Source organism: Adiantum capillus-veneris, chromosome 22 (genome assembly GCF_014529385.1).
Source record: "Adiantum capillus-veneris isolate H3 chromosome 22, ASM1452938v2, whole genome shotgun sequence".
In the NCBI taxonomy this organism is placed as follows: Eukaryota; Viridiplantae; Streptophyta; class Polypodiopsida; order Polypodiales; family Pteridaceae; genus Adiantum; species Adiantum capillus-veneris.
In genome coordinates, this window is record NC_140952.1 from 114,999,327 (window position 1) to 115,022,103 (window position 22,777).

At 41.3% G+C, this 22,777-nt stretch overlaps 1 pseudogene; it reads right to left on the reverse strand.

Moving 5' to 3' along the window:
* Positions 1 to 21,375: 21,375 nt before the first annotated feature.
* LOC147430059 (uncharacterized) lies at positions 21,376 to 21,938 on the reverse strand (annotated as a pseudogene).
* Between the last annotated feature and the right edge of the window lie 839 nt (positions 21,939 to 22,777).

Sequence of the window (22,777 nt, forward strand, 5' to 3'; positions counted from 1 at the left end):
ATATCAACCAAGGCATTGGCAGGCCCAGTAGGTTTCTGCCACTAACAATATCAAAGCGAAATTGTAAGCCCATATCGGCATCTTGCGTACACACACATGGCTTCAAGATGCAGGCATATGTGATTGCTTCTAGAGAGAGGCCCTCGCTTCGGATCCATTGAAAACAGCCAAGAGATTTCTGGCCCACCTCCAGATGCGCTTATCCCGCAATCAATGCACTCGGGCAATAAGCTCCTCAAGTTCATTTTGTGCTTTCTGAAGTGCACCACACTCACGTATCGACCAAGGCATTCCCAAGCACGACAAGTTTTATAAACAACCCTTGCTGAAGTGTCCCACATTTGCCATACATATTGACCAAGGTAGTGCCAAGCACGCCATCTCTTTTTGAGAGCAATTTGCATAGAGTGACATGCCTGCAGATGCACACGTAGGTGACAGCCTGTGGACGAAGGCCTTCGCTTTGCACATGCTGAAAACAGTCCAGAGCTTGTTGTCCCCGGCCATTGTTGGGCAGTGAATGCGTTCCAAAAGATGATATCGCGCACAGGAGCACCACATCTGGCATACATATCGACCAAGGCATTGCCAAGCATGGCAGTTTTTTGCAACGGCCTCTTACTAACAATATCAGAGTGAATTGCTTGCCCATCAGTTGCTACTACTGCATCGCTCTTTGTGTGGAAAAAAAAATTAGCTACCTCTTCTGCTCTTTGACAAACCTGAGACAAAGCTCCGAGCTGCTTCTGGAACCTGAGAGCTGCTTGTGGAGAAGATCGAATTGCTGCTGAGAGCAACGCGGAATGCTTTTCTTATTTTATTCACTTGGTAGCTTTTGACAGCGTAGTTTAAAAAAAAAAAGAAAGAAGTCACGTGGGATAACGAGAGGCGAGGGATAAGAAAATACCTCCTATGCTAACTAAGTAAAAAAAAAAAAAAACACACACACACACACCTCTCTCTCTCTCTCTCTCTCACACACACACACACACACGTGATCAGTTTAATCTGACATTTCTAACCAATCATAGTGACCAACTAGGCAACTACCTATTGGAGGCGCATGCTATTTGAGCAATAGCTACTAATTGGTCCTATATGGGTAAGAGAGAGAGAGACACACACATATGGTCAACTATTTTATCATGGAAATAATCACCTCCTTTCTCGAACTCCGACCCCTTATCACTCACGTGCATACACACACACACACACACACACATAATGGTCAACTGTTTGGCAATAATCGCCTCCTTTCTCGAACTCCAACCCCTTATCACTCGGACATCAAGGCGTGCGACTATTTCATGCTAACTTCTACCTTCAACTCAAAAGAAAACCTCTTGGGCATTTTGTTTAAACTAAGAGGTTCACTATATTTACTAAGAGAGGACTCAACTCCAAAAACGACTTTTTGAGAGACGATTAAGGGGAATGTTAAGAGATTCACTTTGATTTTTAAAGGAAACTTGGCTTGAAGAGCTAAATGAAAGGGGCGAGGGCAGGTTGACGATTTACTTTTTTTTGGACAAAATGAGATAGGCCAGGTGGTGGAGAGAGAGCAAGAAAGAGAGAGAACGGTAGATATTTCAGTCTCGCTCTTTGTTCGTCTCATTTGTGTGCAGACCAAGCCACGGGTCCAACGGCACCATCTACGTCTGCCTCTGGCTTTTGTTCTTCGTTGAGTAGGATGATCTCTCTCTCTCTCTCTCTCTCTCTCTCTCTCTCTCTCTCTCTCTCTCTGTTTACATATCTTGCCCGTAGACACAACGATGGCCATGCCCTCTATTTCTCTCTCGTCTGCACACACTGTAAAGGAGGTTGTTCCTCACGCTCGCAAATCAAGGTACGACACAACATTCATACCTCAGTTCGACATGCCTCAAGACCTTGTCTCTCGCGCTCTTGGTCCTCTCTCACGACCAATGGCATTGGTAATAGAGAGCATGATAGCTTGGGGAGGCGAAGCAGCACCATTAGCATTAATGCAAAGGGGAAGCACTGAGCAGGGTTGCGCAAAGGGGAAGGGAGTAGGCTTGCAGAGCTCGTAGCGTGTGGCCGATGATGGAATCGTGAGTTGAGTGCGATACCTGACGAGCTTGCACTGATGGCGACCTGGAGGTTGGGGGGGCTATGTAGGAACGGTTGGGATGGGAGGGCTTTTTGCTTTTGATAAGTTTGGGAGGGGAATTTCAGAGTTTAATTAATTAATGAATCGTAAAATGAAGCCTGTAGGTAAGGACTTCAATAGACCATTGGGCTACCTATAAAAATTGAACTACATTATCAACCTCAATGTTTGAGTAAAGCTACAAAAAAGCAATGTAAATAGTTAAACATATCATCTTGCAATGAAACGTCGGAGATTTAAACTAAAAACTATATAGTGTATGACAATATAGTGCATGTCATGCAGAGGTGCCATACAAAAGTATGGTGGAGAGCAGCATTGTGGTTTCTCAAAAAATTATAAGAAACGGAAGCTATGCCCTGTCCCGTAGCGTTTATGTGTTGTGTCAAGCAAATGCATAGTCATGAGGTGTTGGATATAGATAACAAACCTTGTAGTTTTTGTGTTGGAGTTGCACTTGTGCAATTGAAACATCCAATGTTGTGAATATATGTCCTCCCTACCAGACAGAAAACACGCATGAGACAAATACATGAGATGTGGCATATTGAGTAAACTTTAAAAAAAGTAGATCAAATTTTATATTCTATGTCAAAGGTTCGCTACATAAAGAGTTATGGGTGCTTTTTGAAAGATTTTTTGATCTGCTATTGATGCCCTTCTTTAATTCAACTCGACAACCATCTTTGGGTTTCCACTCAACCCTGTTCTCATGCTCTGCACAACAACAGTCCCCTCATGGTCAAAAAGGGATTTTTGGTCTTGATGGACCTCTCTCTCTCTTGGATGACTAGCTGCCTCAGTCATTGATCTCCTTCCTTATCTAGGCCTTTGTCATATTGTTCGTGTGTCGGATATTGTTTTACTCTGCCCTCCTCTATTACCTGTATTTCGTGGATCCTCTGTTGATGGCACTCTTTCAAATCCCCTTCTTTGCTCGCTATCCCCAATATGGTTGTGCAGCTTGTCAACCTCTTTTCCTCCCCAGATATGTGCAGTTGCACACTAATTTTCCCTGCCATTGCTTGCCATTTGTTTTTCTTAACGCTTCTCTCTTATTAACAGCTCATGGACTGCTCATCGAGGATCCTCGAATCACTACCGGGGATCCTCCAATCACTACTCTGCTACCTCCAAAAGCCAATGCTCCCCTTCTACAACTAAACCAACTGCCCTATTCAACTTTTGCAGCTACTCACGCACCTCCTGCTCATGCTGCTTGGTCTTTGGTGGTCACGCAACACCTCTTGGTCACCCTCGTCTTGACTCCAGGCTCTACCGTTGTAATGTTGCTGCATCTTCTTGGAGCTACACATCAACCAACTACCGCGGACATCATATTCTATGTTGAATTGGTCATGAGAGATGTTTATGTTTGTCTGTAGATCGTTCCGAAATGCTTGCCTCATCAAATTTTTAGATAGGCTATCAAGGAGTGCGACTGAAGCCAACGTCTCAACAGACCATAACTTGCACTAGTGGCAATATTGCCCAATGCCTTTCCCTCAACATTGAGCTGTCTGCCACTAATCCTCTCACACACTTTGCTAAAAGCGCAAGCAATTACTTGCACTGAAGCCGCTAGCTTAATTACTTGAGGATAACCATCATAAGCTTCGGTATGATCGATACTAAGATTTTCTGCCTTCGTACTATTTCTTCACCCTCTATGTATTGAACGGGCCTGTGAAGGGAATGAGTTTCAGGGTTCGACTCTAGATCAGGGCAACTGATCATCGATTGAAATCTGATATCTTGTGTTTCAGTAGCACTAGAACATACCTCTGCCATGGGTTGATCGCACCACAAAATATCTGATCTTTTTAATTGAGAGTGCTCATCACGTTGGCAAGCATCCGAAGTACCCTCCAGCTTGATGATCTGGGAACAGAAAATCGCATAGAGTGCTTTTGTATTGTATTCACTTGGTAGCTTTTCACGGTGCAGTTTTTACTAGAGTTTTTCATGGTTGCGATGCTTTATTTTATTTTATTTAATTTAAATATAATGCCACGTGGTGGCTTCTATTGCAAGAAGAGCCTTGGGCTCACGAAGTAATTCTTTTTAATTTTTTTAATTTAAATATAATGCCACATGGTGGCTTCTACGTTGAGATACTGCAAAAAGACCCTAAATAAACACCGCTCTTATTAACGGCATAGAAAACCTACACACGATTTTTTAATAAAAAATGCCACTTGAAGGTTGTGATGGAGCTTATAAAAGCGACCGTTTGTGCTATGGCTCTACAAGAGTTTCACAAAGCACATGATCTTGTCTCAATGATAATCAATTGAGAGTAGTTGCTTCATGGTGTAGTTTGAAACTGCCATTGTTCTCTTACTAGAGCTAACATGTACAAACACACACCCTTTGCCTAGAGAAACATACACATTCTTAGGTTCAAACAATATCTAGCAGTCACAAGAAGATTTAGAAATTTTCTCACGTAGGAAAACGGTCTTTTTCAGTGTTTTTCATACAATGCATAACATCATGAGCTTCTGCTCGAGAGGCACCACATACCTAGCTAGGTACAATTGGGAGGGTTCCCCCCCCCCCCCCCCCCAACCGGGCCAACGTTCCCGTGCTCCCAATCGTACCTAGTTAGGTATGTGTTGCCTCCCTCATAGAAGCTCATGATGTTGAGGTAAGTCACTATGTGAGAATTGTTGTGAGAATTTGACCAGAACTTCTTGTGAGTGTTCACACACTCTAAAAGATAACTCCGACATCTTCTCAATGGATTTGCCTGCCATTTTCCACGGAAGGAAATCTGGCTTCCAAGAAACCGGAGAGGGATCTTCATCTTCTTAGGTTGGCATCTACTAGTTTTTGTCGTCAATACTCCAACATATTGAACTTCAAAATTTGTTAAACACCCCTAATTTCAACTCTTGAAGCTATAAATTTTATAACACGATTCTTTAGATTAAACCTATGCACATTTCTTGTGCAGTCCCTCCATTTTACTACTCCTATAAAACTTGGAGTGCTACTTAAAATCAATATAAATCCATAAAAAATTGTATGACTTAATTTCTTTAAAAAAAGCATAAAATTTAGGAAATGGATTCTTAAAAATGGTTACGAGTTTTGTTTGGATGAAATTTTTTTTATAAAAGTTTTTGTGAAAAATTGGAGGAATCCACGATGGTATAAGGAGTACAGTTTTTATGCCTTGCCTTTACTTCAAAATACTGGTACATATTGGTAGACTTCAAAATAAATTCATTTCTTTCAAGATGCCAAAGAATCTTGAAGGTGAAGGGACGCCATAACAAACAACAAGTCATAAAAATTGGCAAGGCATAAATTCAAGTTGATGTGTAATGACAAGTAAACATAAACGACAATTACATATCCGATAGAGAACGAAGAGCAATCAGATTAAATTCATGAACGGAAACGTCCGATTACATTATTGAGTCTTATCACAAGTGCATTCAATTTATTCAATTACACTTTTAAAGATGAAACCTCCTTGCGTAATGACAATATTTGCTCTTCTAGTTGAGCTACTTGGATATCCATTACATTTACTTGACAATCTTGAACTACATTTCTTATTGACTCTACAGACTCTTTTATGAAGGACTTAAGGGTGCCATTGTCATGGCCATGGACCTCAGTCCAAATCTGTAGTAGCAGGATTTCCTTCAATCTTTCAACAAGACCTTCCTCCACTCCCTCCAACGTGTCCTGCGTGTCAATGGCCTCCACAGCATTCAAATGACCCCCCTCCTCCATTATGATCTGCATAAACAAGAATGAGCCCAACAAGTTAGAATCCAACGGCAAAAAAATGAGGTTCAAGGAAAAGAAATAGTCATGAATTACAAACCTTCAAGATGCAACAAGTATTGCCTCTGTGCGATGAATTACAAACCTTCAAGATGCAACAAGTATTGGACAAGAAATTGTTTCCTAGAGGGTGCCTCATTTTGAACTTCCAATACATTGCAGCACGGTCGAAAATATTGTTCGGTGTTAGGCATACCCTGTTCTTGAGGTTGTCTAGACCGTAAAGGGTATACAACTCTACACCCTTGTTGATATCATCAACAGTGACATTGTGAGTCAGCTTTTGGAAGTGCGGCTCCCCTTCGTCCTTCATGCGGTAGCCTACCATCCCCTGGAAGGTATGCATATTTTTCTGCTTTAGAGCTCTGCATAGGATGTTCGCACCTCCCGGCCCTTCCTTGTCCCAACCCAAGTATGACTTCAGCTTCTTGTTGATGGCAATAAGAGACGACGACAGCATACGAACCACCATCTGAAAATGCAAATGGAAAACATTGCCTCCTCTTTCCACTGCGCACATCCCCGCTAATGTCTCCTTTTGCAAGAATTTGTCAATGCGTGGATCTATGTCCTCCCCTCTCACGGAGATTGTCACACTCGCCTCCATTAACTTTTTCGGCCTCTTTGACTCGTTTGAGAACCTCTCCTCTGCGGTCATTCAAGGACGCCCCCTCTTCTTAACGGGGACGCCTTCTTCGCTCGCGCTATTGGCCGCACCTCTCACACTATTTTTCAACGAAGCCATTGTGTATGCATGCTGTCTCTAAATAAAGCAAAAAAAGAACCATTACTGCTACACAGAAAGCTTTAAGCAAGCTTATGTCCTCTTTAAAATACCTAAAATACAACCCTGACATCATGTACCCGGATGAACGGACCTGCTGTAAAAATCAATTTCTCTCTCTCTCTCTCGCTCTCTCTCTCTCTCTCTCTCTCTCTCTCTCTCTCACACACACACACACACACACACACACACACACACACACACACACACACACACTACACACACACGAGATTGCGAACCTGGCAGTTTTAGCACACACACATCAAATTTTACAGGGCGAACGCTTGGTATTTCTACTACTGGCAAATTTTACAGGGAGCGAACGCTCATAATTTCTATTGCTGCGCTCTTTTGAGACCACCCACAGAGAGAGAGAGAGAGAGAGAGAGAGAGAGAGAGAGAGAGAGAGAGAGAGAGAGAGCACCTGCAATGGGACTCCTGTCAAGCTTGCCTTCGTGGAAGTCGCCCTATAGACCTACGGACCACGAACTCTATTTTATATCTAATGCACTCTATTTCCATGGTGCACTGGAGTTGCTAGTCGCTACAAACTTTCCATGCAGTGACTGCGAGTCTGCGATTTCATTTTGCTACGCTGCGTTAGTTTGGCTCGACTCCACCTGGGATCTGCCTAGATTCCAACTATCAATCATTTTTTAAAAATCGTTAGGACATACTTGCATAAATAGCTAAGAATAGTACACATACACTAAGCTGTGAATAAATGGCTACTTTCACAGCTTTAAATAAATTATACTCACTTCATGCTCATAGGCTCTTCTTCAAAAATGATATTTTTCTAGGAAGGAAGTTTTTGAAGAAGAGCCAAGAGCCGATCATTGCAACGCAAATTGTTAGATTCTACTACTTCAAGTAGATCTGGAAGACCAAGAACATGCAGTATTCGCTAACACCATGGAAACAACCAATTTCATGGAGATTATACTAGAAAGCAAGGGGTTGATTTTAGCCTTTGAAAATGGAAGAACTCGAACAAGTGGAACAAGGTTATCAACACAATAATAACCAGCAGACAAGGACATGGCCCCTTCGAGGTGGCTCCCCTCTCAACCGATGTACCTCCATTTTACTACTCCTATAAAACTTGGAGTGCTACTTAAAATCAATATAAATCCATAAAAAATTGTATTACTTAATTAAGCATAAAATTTAGGGAATGGATTGTTAAGAATGGTTACGGGTTTTGTTTGGATGTTTTTTTTTTCACAGAAACAAATAAAAGTTTTTGTGAAAAATTGGAGTATAGTTTTTATGCCTTGCATTTACTTGAATAAATAGCTAAGAATAGTACACTACACTGTGAATAAATGGCTACTTTCATAGCTTTAAATAAATTATACTCACGTCTATGCTCATAGGCTCTTCTTCAAAAATGATCTTTTTCTAGGCGGGAAGGTTTTGAAGAAGATCCAAGAGCCGATCGTTGCAACGCAAATTGTTAGATTCTACTCCTTCAAGTAGATTTGTAAGACCAAGAACATGCAAGTATTCGATAGCACCATGGAAACAACCAATTTTATGGAGATTATACTAGAAAGCAAGGGGTTGATCTTAGCCTTTGGAAAATGGAAGAATGTGAACAGGTGGAACAAGGTTATCAACACAATAATAACCAACAGATAAGGACATGGCCCCTTTGAGGTGGCTCCCCTCTCAACCGATGTATAATATAATCCACTCACCATTGTGAGTTTTGCAAAATCAAAAAGAAAAAAGAAAAAACCTTCTTTCGGCAATAATCTATTGGCTTATAGTATGACCTTGGCTACATGAAACAACAAGTTGCTACATACTAATAACTACACATAGCTCTATTTTTTCACGATGTTTTGCAATGAATATACTATCACCTTCATGCCCATTTAAAAGTTAAAAGCAAGACTTAACCAGTGTGCATAGATTATTGGTAAAAGAGGTTGAACTAATAACACACCTACCATAAATTAAATTGATGGAAGATTAACATTACCATCTTTTCTTTACTCAATAGACAAGAATGTAGTGATAATAGGGACATGGATGACAACTGTCGAGTTCATCTTGTACCTGCATTTCATGTTTAAACAAAAATATTATGATTTTTTTGTTTGCATGATACTTGCAACTGGTAAGGATTTCAACTTCTTTGTCTCTGAATTCAAAAGCTATTAATTTTATCAATGCAAAAGATGTTTGTTGCAGCTACTATACTTTTTTTAATTTAAAAATGTATCTAAAATATCAAAATTCATTTTCATATGTACATATATCTATATAAAAACATATGTACCCACTTGTAATTGCCTCTGTCACTTCTTTTTTGAATCTTCAAGTTCAAGTTGTTTGAATAAGGTTTATAAATTAATGCTCCAAAAAACACACACACACACACACACAAAACACAAACACATGATATCGAATTACGTGCTACAATGATATCATGACAAAAAAGACGGCAATGCCACTAGGAAAGTAACTACGATGTGTGTGTTGGAGTATATAAATTAATACTCCAACACACACACGCGCGCGCGCACGCACGTGTGATATCAATTACGTGCTAAAGTGATATCATGACAAAAAGACTACAAGGATACTAGGAAAGTGTTGCCACACTATAGTGAAGCATATTAGTCAATCAAAGTTTCCCATTGCGCGTTCTACTTACATAGGCATAAAAGATGTGAGAGCATGGTGACATGAAACGTTTCGTGGTTTTGACTGTTTTGGAGTCGAAGCATTTTATTTTAGACAATAAAAGATGTTTCATGGCATCTTTTGGTTAATATATAAATATATAAACATAAATAAATAAATAAATATATACCACATGTGTGTGTATGTATATGTATACACACACATGCACATAGTGTGGGTGTACATATATGTTTGTATGAATTTATGTATGTATGTGTTTATGTGTGTGTGTGCCTGCACACGTGCACGCACCGGTGTGCGTGTATGTTATATGTGTATAAGTGTGTGCACAAGCAAGAGTGGCCTACAAATGACTCTAGACTTCCTATGAAGTGAGATTTGTTTTATCTTTGGGACTTTTATACCCACAAAATGGGTTTTTATGTCAGGGTGTGTGAGAGATTGCTGCTGTGAGAGAATTGGACCAAAACCAAGACAATATCTGAATTATTCCACATAAAGCACACTTTTTGTGCTAGTGCTCAATATCACGAGTGATACACACTACAACCAAATTGTGTCTAGATGTACAATCAAGAGCACACATAGAGCACACTTTTTGTGCTAGTGCTTCAGACAATGTCGGAAGTACTCCACACATAGCACATTCTATGTGCTAGTGCTTCCGACAATGTCTGAAGTATTCCAAATAGAGAAAACTTTTTGTGCTAGTGCTCGATCTCACGAGTGATATGCACTTCAACCAAATTGTGTCTAAAACAACAAGTTTGAAGTGATGCATCCATGATCTTCTCATCTCTTAGACATTTCCTTCTAGACTTATAGCATGTTAAGATACTTCCAAAGTATGTGCATCCAGTCTAATGTTACCTTCACATCTAGAGTGGACTCAACAAGAGACCTAGATGCTAAAGTGAGATGCGTCATTGGTTGTACATACCCTCAGTACTACAAGAGCCTTAGCAAGTTAGTATTGAAACTTATCTCCAATTCTCAGGAGCCATCCGTTTGAATTGGTAAGCCGGGACATCCACAAGAAGATTTAGAAATTTTCTCATATAGGAAAACAGTACTTTTTTGGTGTTTTTCATACAATGCATAACATCATGAGCTTTTGCTCGCGAGGCACCGCATACCTAGCTAGGTACGATTGGGGGGCAGGGGACTGCCGGCCCCCCCCATCGCGCCGGCGGTCCCCTGCCCCCAATCGTACCTAGCTAGGTATGCGGTGCCTCTCTCACAAAAGCTCATGATGTTGAGGTAAGTCACAATGTGGGAATTATTGTGAGAATCTGTCCAAAACTTCTTGTGATATCCTCGGCCCCTTCCCTCAAACTTCCGTTGATGATGTGAAGCTTTGCCAATTTGAGACATAACATCTAATACAATGGCCAAGTTCTTGATTCACAACCTCATATTTTTCCACGTCTACCCAAGAGCAATCACATAAGATCTACAACCTTAGTTTACAAGCGACACAATGAAGATACTAACTCAATTTATTGGTTTTATAGAACACTTCATGCATACAACACATCAGTACAAGCTTGAACCTGCATCACCCCTTTTTGAGCACTTTATGGTCCTAACTCTATTTTTCAGTGGATCCATCCACTATGCAAGTAACACGAATTGGTATCACACACAATCTTCCCATACTACAATCCACACTACAAGCACAAAGCTATCAAACACAGTGCCCTGACCTTCACCACAAACACATAAAATCTAGCACAAGGGACTTAGTGCTTCTCTTTTTCCCCCTCCGATGATCTAAACTTAGTGAATCACTCATGCATAGATAAATGTGACCATATCAGATCATATAGTGGCTCAAGGAAAACAAACTACCATTTTTTCTTTAGAGCTTGTACAATCATCCATGATATATATGTTGACAATCTCATTATCATTGCAATAGCATGTAAAGAAAGAGTTCTATGAAGCAAGAAATGAGCAACATAAAATTAGGTCAAAAAATGTGATGCATTTTCAAAGATCAAACCTATCATCTACTGTTATCTCTTTCACTAATTTCAACTACATGTACAAGAAAATTTTTCTAAGCAGATGAGAGGTCACCTCTTCTTGCTTACTAACTTCTTATCAACTTTGAGACAGGCAACATACAATACTTCCATACCCTAGAGAGCTCATCTTTCACCTTTGAAAGAAAAGAATTAGAAGAAATACCCATCCCTCATATTTATTTTCTCCATTCAAAGGAAAGAATTTTCATCCATGAGACACACAAACCCCCTTGAGACATAAAGGACACATGCAAAGTTTACTTATTTGTATCCAGTATATGGATGGCATGCATGCATATGGTGAAATTGATCAAAAGGGAATAGGTGGACATAGAAAAGACACTAGATTTGTTGGACCTAGGGATGGGCCTTTTTCTAAACTAGGTGACTCAAAACTCTAATAATCAATGCTTTATTCTAAGACAAGGAGCATAGTACTCAAATGCATGAGGCTCCAATCTTCATTATGGAGGCATCCACTAGGAAATACGTAGTGTAGCATGCGCAAACAAAATAAGAGATTTGTAACTAGATACATTTATTAAAAAAAATGTACTTACATAAAAGGTTTTTTAATCAAGAAAGTAAAAAGTTTCATACATAAGGGCTAGTTTTTCCTTCAAAAATGCATACATAAGAGGTGCATATAATACTTGAAATATACAGGCAAAGGATTAATTAAATACCTCTTGTACGCACATGCTATATGCAACTTTTACATATTGGACTCCTCGAGTCTTCATTGGGAAGAGAGTTTGGAAATAGCAAGGGGCTGTCCTTCAAATTTGAAAGGAGAGGATTGTCAAGCCATGATGTTATTATATATAGGGATTACGGTCTTCCACACGTCTTACAACTCAAATATCAGAATGAGAGGAGGCAACATGTTGATGGCCCCTAGTATGTGTCTTATAAGAAGAACATTGTCTTAGAACTTTTCGTACATCATCTCTTGATATTGTTGATTTTGAAAACAAGTTGCATGTTGAATAAAGGAAGGAAAATCTTGTTGGAACCACATGGAGGATTCATAGAAACTAAAGATAAGGATGCAACATCCACAAACATAGAAGACCAAAATGCTCTTGATCTAGCATACAACATTAAGGATAGCCAACAAAGACTTTGATCTTCTAAGGCTTATTAGCCCAACAAATCTCTAAGAATGCTTCAATTTAGGTAACTGGGAACACCTCATTGTCTTGGTTATAAATTTGTGATTACGAGTAGTGCACCACTTTAATCCTTGTATTGGGTCGGTTGCGTGGAGCACAGGGATGGACACAAAGTGAGCACAATTCAATGAGAAAAAAGACAAAAATCTTCACGTGCTCCACTCCTCTCACAAGAAGTTACCCACAAAAGATTCAATTTTAGTGAGCCAAATAGTTGGAGCATGGCCCTCAATTTGCACCCAATCAAGATAGCTACCTACTTTGTACTTGGCATGCTTGACCGACGTCTGCGTAATTACAAAGTCTTTTATCAATAGCCCCTAACAGTTTTTCAATACGGAAGACATAGTGACACCCATTCTCTACCCTCCGTTATCCTCTTCGGTGCAATGTTCGCAAAAAAACCAACGTTTAGTGTATTATTAACCAGTAAAATTGCTAAATCATGGGTAGATTTCAAGCTTGCCTCAAGATAACTAGCAAGTTTTTACAAGTTTTAGTGTAAATTCCAACAAATGCTTCACATTTTGACTTATAAATCGAGAGAATTTTGAGTGTATCCTTTCTTCTTTGTAAAGGAAAATGGTTTTGGAAAGCTTGTGCTTTGTTTCACATGTATGCAAAGGTGGCATACTTCCAAAAGTACACGTAGCTTTTGACATGCTTCATGTGAGGAAATATCCACCCAAATATCATCTCTTAGGCCATTGGAACTAAAATTGGGTTTTCAAGATTAAACGTAAGCTTGATGGCATTGTTGATCACTACTAAAAGGCCACCATTGTGAAAAAAGGTTATGTTCCACAGAAGGGCATTGCTTTTGAAGAGACATTTACACTGTCAAATGACTATTTGCAGCATTTGTGAATTGGTAGCTTGTAATGGTTAGAATATACATCCATTGGGCATGAAGACTGCATTTTTGAGTGGTGATTTTCTTGATGAAGTGTACGTGGTCCAATGTCATGGTTTTGCTCAAATAGGGGAGGAAAAGAAAGGCGTGCGGGATGGAAATGATATGTTTTAGGTTTTTAATTTCTCACATTGTGGAAGTGTTATAGAGTTTTGAAGTCACTAGAGAATCCATGAACAAATAGATGTATGCTCTTGTGGAAGCTCAATAGAGTATATGGTAGAGAGGTGTAGGTGTATGTGAGATATGTAAGATGAAAATTGTTCGTGTGCAACAACAGAACTATCTTATAAATATGTCCTTAGAGAATGTAAATTTGACAATTCTTTCCTCCGTGTCCACTTTGTTTCAAAAATCTTTTTCAAATTCTGCACATTTTTTTAGATAAATTGCATTCTCTCTTCCCCTACCATCTCCCATTTCCACACCAAGCAAGGGTCATCCACCTCCTATTCCATTGCAGCATCGACCATACTCCTCCCCTCTCTGCCACTCCCACCTCTCATTGGTACACCAAGAAAATTCGTTCCCTTTCTCTCGCTTGCATTGTAGCAACAAGCAAGGTCCTCCTCCTCCTCCTAATTTCCTTCACCCACCCATGTCAAGATTTACACCACAAAGGCAGCCAAAGGATGAGGTCACTTGGACTTGCAAGCCACAACACAAGAGGTATAGATGTGAGTGGGTGCCATAAGAGTTCACCAAAAGTGCTTGGGTATACATGCAACCATTTTCTATTGGCCCTCACTCACTCTGCTCAAAACCATGTCTTGCAAGATTTACCCAAAAGCACCCAAAGGATGAGGTCACTTGGACTTGCAAGCCACAACACAAGAGGTATAGATGTGAGTGGGTGCCATAAGAGTTCACCAAAAGTGCTTGGGTATACATGCAACCATTTTCTATTGGCCCTCACTCACTCTGCTCAAAACCATGTAAACTTGGATCATCATTGGAAGGGAAAGCTCCTTGGCTTCAGTACAAGGGGACCATTGTCGGGGGATAATTGGGCTCGAAAGGCAAGCTGGGTCAGCAATGGGCTATAGTGATAGATACAACGAATATCTAGTACTGACAATGATGATGAATGCTAAGATTGGAGCAAGAGGGATTGAGATGGTGGAAATCTTGGCTCTTAAAAAGGGTATCAACCACAGTAACTTGAGTATGCTTGATTACATCCCAAAGGCTTTGAATCGTCCTTCGAACAATCCCATGCCAAAAACAAGAGAGCCGCATTTTGCTCAAGAACTTTATAGCATAGGACTATGTACATACGACATGCCGGAGTGGAAGAAGGAAGGGTTTGGTAAGACAACCACATTTAGCTAACTGTCAAAGCTATTAATAAAAGAGCAAAGTCTAAGTCTTCCCATCTACAAACTGAAAAATCAGTTGGTTAGAGCATGTTATAAGAACATGAGAAAATCGACAATGGGAGCATTAACTGACAAAAATCAGTGTCAACAACTTGTAATCTCATTAAGTTGAAGCTCTTTCTGTTGGAATTAGAGTTGCAGAGAAACGCACACAACTTGGAGAAGACGAAGGAAGCTCAAGGCACACAACAGAGAGTGTGTTACTTAGTGTGCAATGGAAAGATAGATAGCCCTAGAGTGATGGGCGTATATACAATGCTCGGGGGAAAAAACCTCCTAAAGAGGGAAAAAATTCCCCAGCGGTCCTAGTGTGTTCACACACATCACTACCACATGTATATGGTAACAAATCCCCCCCTGGAGTGATGCGGTGAATGAGAGCTGGCACATGAGTAAAGGGAAGTGCCATGCCCTGAGGACATGATCAGTCCACAAAGGGGAGTAAGCCCAAAGCTTTGCGGAAAGCTTCAAGCTTCTCACGAGACAATGCCTTTGTGAAAAGATCTGCAAGGTTGTCGTGTGTTGGCACATAAGCCAAGCTGATCTCTCTTGTTGAGAGCCTCTCCCTGACATAGTGGTAATGAACCTCAATGTGCTTTGTGCGAGCATGAAAAATTGGGTTCCTCGCAACTGTCAATGCACTCTGACTGTCAGTGTAGATAGTGTTGGCAGTGTCCTGTCCAACACCCAAATCAACCATAAGGCGTCTGAGCTATACACACTCAACCGTAGCTGTGAAGACTGCCGTGTACTTAGCCTCACAACTTGAAGTGGCCACAGTAGGTTGCTTCTTGCTCAACCATGATATACATGAACTGGCAAGCATGAAACAAAAACCACTTGTGGACACTCGCATGTCAAAACAACCAACCCAATCTGAGTCCGAAAAAGCGTGTAAGTGTGGCGGCAATGATCCCCCCTTGGGGTAAAACAAGCCAAGATGCAAAGTGCAACTAAGGTAGCAGAAAATCCTCTTGACAGCCTGCCAATGCTTAGACCCTGGGCTATGAATAAATTTGATGACCTGTGAGAATGGAAACTGAATATCCGGCCTTGTGTTGCATACATAAATGAGGTAGCCAACAGCAGTTTGGTAAAGAGTGACATCAGCAGGATCGCCAACATCATGTAGACTCAACTTCAAACTTGTTTCCATGGGAGTGGCAATAGGTTTGCAATCCTCAAGTCCAAACTTACATAGCAATGTCTCTATGTAACTTTTCTGACACAAGGCAATACCACCATCACACTACTTAAACTGTATACCCAAGTAATGATGCAACAACCCCAAATCTTTCATCTTGAAAGTAGCATTCAAATCAGCATTTGATTCAGCAATATGTCTCTCATTTGGTGCAGTGATCAGCAAATCATCGACATAAAGAACCACAATGAGAAGTACATCACCCTCATGCTTTACATACAATGTGCTTTCTGTTGGACTGTTACGAAAGCCTCGTTTGACCAAATGAGTGTCAGCTTTCTCATAACAAGCACGAGGAGATTGCTTCAACCCATACAAAGCCTTCTTACATTTGCACACTTTGTCCTCTTGTCCTTTTATGACAAAACCACGAGGCTGCGTTACATAAACTTCCTCAAATATGTCACCATTCAAGAAAGAAGTAACAATGTCTGATTGATGTACATCCCAACCAAAATGAGCTGCCAATGCACATAGAAAATGCACAGTAGTCATACGACAAGTGGGAGCAAAGGTCTCTTCATAATCTATGCCTTTTTGCTGTGCATAACCCTTTGCAACAAGTCGAGCCTTATGGCAATCGATCTCACCATCGGGCTTGCGTTTCAACTTGTAAACCCACTTCGTACCAATGGCCTTTTTGCCAGGAGGCAAATCACATAAAGTCCATGTGTCATTTTCTATAAGTGCATCATACTCTGATTGCATGGCAGCCATCCAATTTTTTGAATTTTGTGCTTCATCAAAAGACAGAGGCTCCTCAACATCATGCAAGCTAGACACAGCCAAAGCATAACAATCTGATGCATAAGATGCATGGTGAGAGCCTGAACGAGTACGACTAGACAAAGGTGCATCCAATTTACTGTCACGCAAAGTGTGCACCAGCCATTTTGGCATACCCCTAGCCTGCTCATTTTCAGCCCTTTCCTCATCAAGGAAAAGAGGCAAGAAAGTGTCATAAATGTCCTGTGAGCTTACATTACTGTCTCTAGTACATGACAGCAAGGGCTGAACAGAATCTTCCACAAACACTACATCCCGTGAAACCAGAATACGTTTTGTTTGCGGATGATACAACCTGTAACCTTTGCTTTCAGTACTATAACTAACAAAAATACATTTGACAGCCTTATCATCCAATTTTTTGCGCTATGTTTGCGGCACCAAAGCCTATGCAACAGCCTAAAACACGCATGTGCTCAATAGAAGGCTTTCTATCATGCCATGCTTCATATGGAGTAATAGACTGCAAAGCTTTCGTAGGACACAAATTTAGTACATAAGTGGCACACATGATGGCCTCAAGCCAAAAACAATGCGGCAAAGCTTGACGTTTGACCATACATCGTGCCATTTCCGTAAGTGACCTGTTTTTCCTCTCAGCAACACCATTTTGTTGAGGTGTATAAGGCACTGTACATTGGTGTTTTATCCCACGACTAGCCAGAAATGCATTGAATTCATGAGACATATACTCCCCCCCTCGATCGGAACGGAGAGTGCCCATAGTACATTTCAAGACATTTTCAACCATAGCCAGAAATTGTTTGAAGCACATAAAAACTTTGGGCTTCGCTTTAAGCGGAAATACCCATGCATGCCTGAAGTAATCATCAATGAAAGTCATGAAGTACAGGTAATTGCCCAAGGACGGAGTTTGCATGGGCCCACAAACATCACTTTGCACAAGCTGCAACCTGCATGTGGCCCGAATTGAACCATCCTTTGGAAACTTAGAATGCTGCATCTTACCTAAAATACAGCCTTCACAAACATGTTTGATAGGTGCTTCAAGAGGCGGCAAAGAAGCAACCATATCAGATTTCTACAAACGCAGCAAACTGGCAAAATTCAGATGACCAAAACGTGCATGCCAAAGTTTTGCATCTGAAATAGCCCTTGAATCTGCAACAGCATTTGCAAAATTCTGCCCACACTTGTCATACAAAGTGAGCTTATACAGCCCACGGCACAAAAGGTCAGATGTAACAATTTCATTACCAAAACTGAGATCATGAACTGTACATCTGTCATCCACAAATTTGACTACAAGTCCAAGTCTAGCAACTGCGGATACAGACAAGAGATTCTTATTGATCTCAGGTACATAAAGTGCATCAATAAGTGTGAAAGAACTGCCATTTGCAGTGCAGTAAGCACAATCTTTGCAACTCCCTGAACCGGATAAGAGGCATTGTTGGCACAAGTGACTGAATTCCATGAGGCACAGACTCGAGAGAGGTGAACAATTCATGATGTGAGGTAATGTGATTTGTAGCACCACTGTCAAAATACCACACGTGTGAATCTGCAACAATTGACAAGCATGCATCATGGATAGTAGGATTGTAAGTGCACTCTGCCCTAAAAGCCCATTTTGCATCAACATCAGCATTACAGTCTCCTTTCACAGAAGACTCAACAATGACGGCATTTGTAGTGCAACCAGCATTTGCAGTGGAACCACCCTCTTTCTTCTTAGCCTCTTTGGCCTTCAACTTAGGACACGACTTGATCAAGTGATCATTAGCTTTACAATAATGGCAATGCATCTTCTTTTTGCCCTTATCACCAGAATTCCCAGATGAAGTGTTGTTAGCAGAAGCATTGGGAACAGATGTTTTTCCACTCACAGAAGAACCATAAGAAGTGGCTGCATTGTTGTTACGCCCTTTCTCTGAGAAGCAATAAAAGCCTGTTCAACTGCTGTCTAGTCCTGTTTTCTCTAGAAAGTGACTCTTGTAACAGCATTGTGGATAATGCATCAAACTTGACAACTTCTGGATTTCCTTGGTCCATAAGTCTCCAAGTACTAGCAAAAGTCTGGTAATAATCTGGTAAGGCATCAAGAATAGTCTGCACAAGGGAACTGTCTGAAAAAACTTCACCTGCAGAAATAAGTTGCTCATTGATATCCTTGACACTAGAAAGGAAAGTGTCCATATCATCTTCCTCATGCATAATCTTCGACTCCAACTCTTTACGCAGCAAAGAAATTTTAGCCTCATTGCGACTTGCATAAAGACCAGAAAAAATATCCCAAGCCTGTTTTGCAGATTTTGCTGAACGGATGTGAGGAACAATGGTGCGCTTCACAGACAACACAATCAATGCATGAGCCTGCGCATCCTTTACATCCCAACGAGATTGTTCTGCCATAGGCATAACAACTCTAATAGCAGCAATCCTTGCAGCAAGACCTGCAACATCCTCAACATCGCCTACATCCTCAGAACCAGGACGTACATCAATGCCCTGCACAATATTCTAGTCGCCCTTTGACACAAGAACGTGTTGCATCATATAAGCCCACATAGGGTAATTGTCCCCATCCAACCTGTCCTCAACAGCAAACATCTTGAAGACATCTGTGTTGTTATCAGCCATGATAAATGCTGCACCTCATGTGAAAACTGCCCAAAAATAGGAGAAATGGAGCGGGAACAACACGTGCTATATAGCACAAACCGTAGAAGACTATAAGGCACATGTTATGCAGAAAATGGCACTGACAAAAATTCTGCACAAAAAATGACGAAATAGCATGTGCAGATCTGCCTATAGTGGAAACGGAGGCCGAGATGAGCCCGAATCAGAACTTTGAGCAGACTAAGCTCTATGAGCTTTCCGAAATATGTGTCGACCTGTGAACCCTCGCCAAAGCTCACTGAAATCGGAGAAAGTGAGCATGCGTGTACTGGAGCAGCTGGCGACTAAGCCCGAGAGGACGCAACCTGCTCTAATACCAATTGCTGGAATTAGGGTTGCAAAGAAACGCACACAGCTTGGAGAAGACGAAGGAAGCTCAAGGCACACAATAGAGAGTGTGTTACTTAGTGTGCAATGGAAAGATAGATAGCCCTAGAGTGATGGGTGTATATACAACGCTCGGGGGAAAAAACCTCCTCAAGAGGGAAAAAATGCCCCGACGGTCCTAGTGTGTTCGCACACATGACTACCACATGTATATGGTAACACTTTCAATGCTGCTTCCAATGTACTTTGTTCAATCTCTGAGTAATATAATTCCAGTTCCAATCAATGTTTTAGTGTCATTTCATTTCTAGTTTCAGTTATGTCTTCTAGTACTCTTTGAAGTCTTAAATCTGATATCATCTAACTTTAACAACCACTCTGGAATAGATGTCTGAACACATCCAGCTCCTTCCAGCATGCATATCCACCATCAGTTTTGTTCCCTTATGAGAACTTAATGCTTGCGGTACTTTCACGTCAATGCACAGAGATGTGATTAGTACATGCATGTGTATTATGAATGTGCATGCTTCAATGTCAGGCATATGTTGTTGCGATGAACTGCATATCGAAAAAAAAAACGAGTTTTCCTCATTCCTTTCCTTGTAGCTTTTGGCCATCAATCACTCGGCCTTCTAGAAGGTCTAGATGCGACCTGTACTCATCTCTGGCACCTGTCATCACCTTGCCACCCGTAACCTCCACCTACCTCGTTGGCCGACCTCCACCTTGGTTCCCTCCCTCATTGGCCTACCTCGCGCACGCATTCCATCACAAACGAGAGCATCCCCCTCAAATTTCAAAAATCCCCAAAGTACTCACAATCTTTTGTCTATCAATACAAGATGATAAAACTAAAATTTGAGTTGGTTATGTAAGCTTTGGAGTTTTAGACAATTGCCTTTTTTCTGCAAGGTAAATTGTGACAAAAAAGGAATAAAGATTAGAAAATCTTGAACGATCCAAGCAAAATAGACAAAAGGTATTTCGAGAATTTTCACAAATTAGAGGGGTATCTCTTTTTCTCTCTCCTTCCCTCTGTCTCCTCCACATGTTATCTCCCCTCCCCAAAATACTCAAAGAAATGACAGCTTAAAACATTTGGCTTTTCTTTCCTTGTCTTAAAGTAACTAGTAAGACGGCGTCGCCTTTAGCGGCGGCATGGACCCTCTTACCCTCAAACCCCTTGCTCTTACTTAGCGTCTCTCTCTCTCTCTCTCTCTCTCTCTCTGTGCATTGTTTCTCAGTCAGCCCCTCAGTTGCACAAAGCCTACGGCTTTGCTTGGTTGCCAAAGGATGCTCACCAGTATTCGAGGAAAATGTGCCTTACAATTGTGTCGCTTTGAAATTTGAAAATTCTATCTAAGAGGAAGAGGAAAAGAAAAAATCCCGCTTAGATTATAGTGTAAAAATAGTAAAATTTTGCTCACAAAATAATGACTTATTCTCTTCCCCTTCATGTTTGCCTGTGTGGCGATTATTGCTTATACTTTCTTGGTGTTGCTCTGTGTTCACGAAACCATGATGCCTCAACCTCTTCAACTACATTCTGCTCCAGCTCTACACCCCAGTTGACCAGGACCATCTTGCTTGACCTCCCTTCCACATCCTGCACCACTCCTCGAGTTATAAGTATGTCTTCCATTCTGTTCCTCTTCCATGACCACCACCGCCACCCTGCTCTTGTGAAAATCTACCTTCCCCATCATCTCACGATATTGAGAATTCACCATTTTGCACTGCATTACCACCAGCATATCCACCTTTTCCACCTCTGTACTGACCACCGTTTTGATGATTCCAATCATTATAGTCACTGCGATCACCCCATTTTCCCATCTAGGCATGTTGTAACCATTTGTTGAACCCTTGTCACAGTTCCCAAACTTACCCATATCTCCTCTACGATCACAACCTTGATCCCTACTACCATGAGCCAGTGACTCCCTCAGAGTTTGAGCGGGAGGAGACGGCTTGGTGGGATGCCTGGCAAGGGCGGCAACAAGTTGCCACCCTTGCTGCGAGGAAGGAGGTTTCTTAACCTCTTTTTGAGCAGAAGCAACTCCAACACACAAGATGAAGATCATGGCAAGCTCATCATTCTTGAAATACTGATGCAAATGGGTTTTGGGCCGCCATCGCCTCGGTTATGGAAAGAGCCACCCACTCACACAAATATGCAATGCTCACCAAGAGCAAAAGCTCAAAGAGTCTCTCTCTCTCTCTCTCTCTCTCTCTCTCTCTCTCTCTCTGCGCCTATTGGGTATGCAAGCCCGGGTTCAATAGTGTGTAAGCTTGTGAGAACAAGTCTCAAGACATGCAGCTACAGACCATCCGTTTAGTGGAGTTTGCATGTTCAAAACTTCATAAAGTTGTAAGGTTTGTTTTACAAATAATCATCAATAAGCAAAGCGTGTTATTTTCTTGGCTTGAGTATCGACTCTCTCTCTCTCTCTCTCTCTCTCTCTCTCTCTCGTTCTGCTGCATCTCCTCCACGCCATGGCTCCCCACCGCCTACATCCTCCATAGCTTCTTTCCCAACACATGGTATCAGAGCTCTTCCCGGTCTCGGCTCAACCCAACTCGCGGGAATCACTGCCTGCAGAGGGGTCAGAGGGGTCGACCTGCATGGTTTCAGCCGTAACCAGAACCAAAAGATTCACCCTGGCATGCTGACGATATTTCGACCCTACAACGGTTCCTGGTTCGGCCTCCTCAGCTCGCTGCGAGCAGTTTTCATCCAAGACGTCGTCGGCGCTGCCGTCTGCAAGAAATTCGCCATCATCTATCCACCACAAAGTTCGTTTTTATTTTTTAGGCTTTGTCCGCCCACTACAGTATTGGCCCTCTTTCCATTTAAGAGGAGTTCTCACTCATGTGGTGTGCTGCGGTAGAAAGAGAGTGGCCATTGGCATTCAATTGTTCAAGAATTTTGATTGC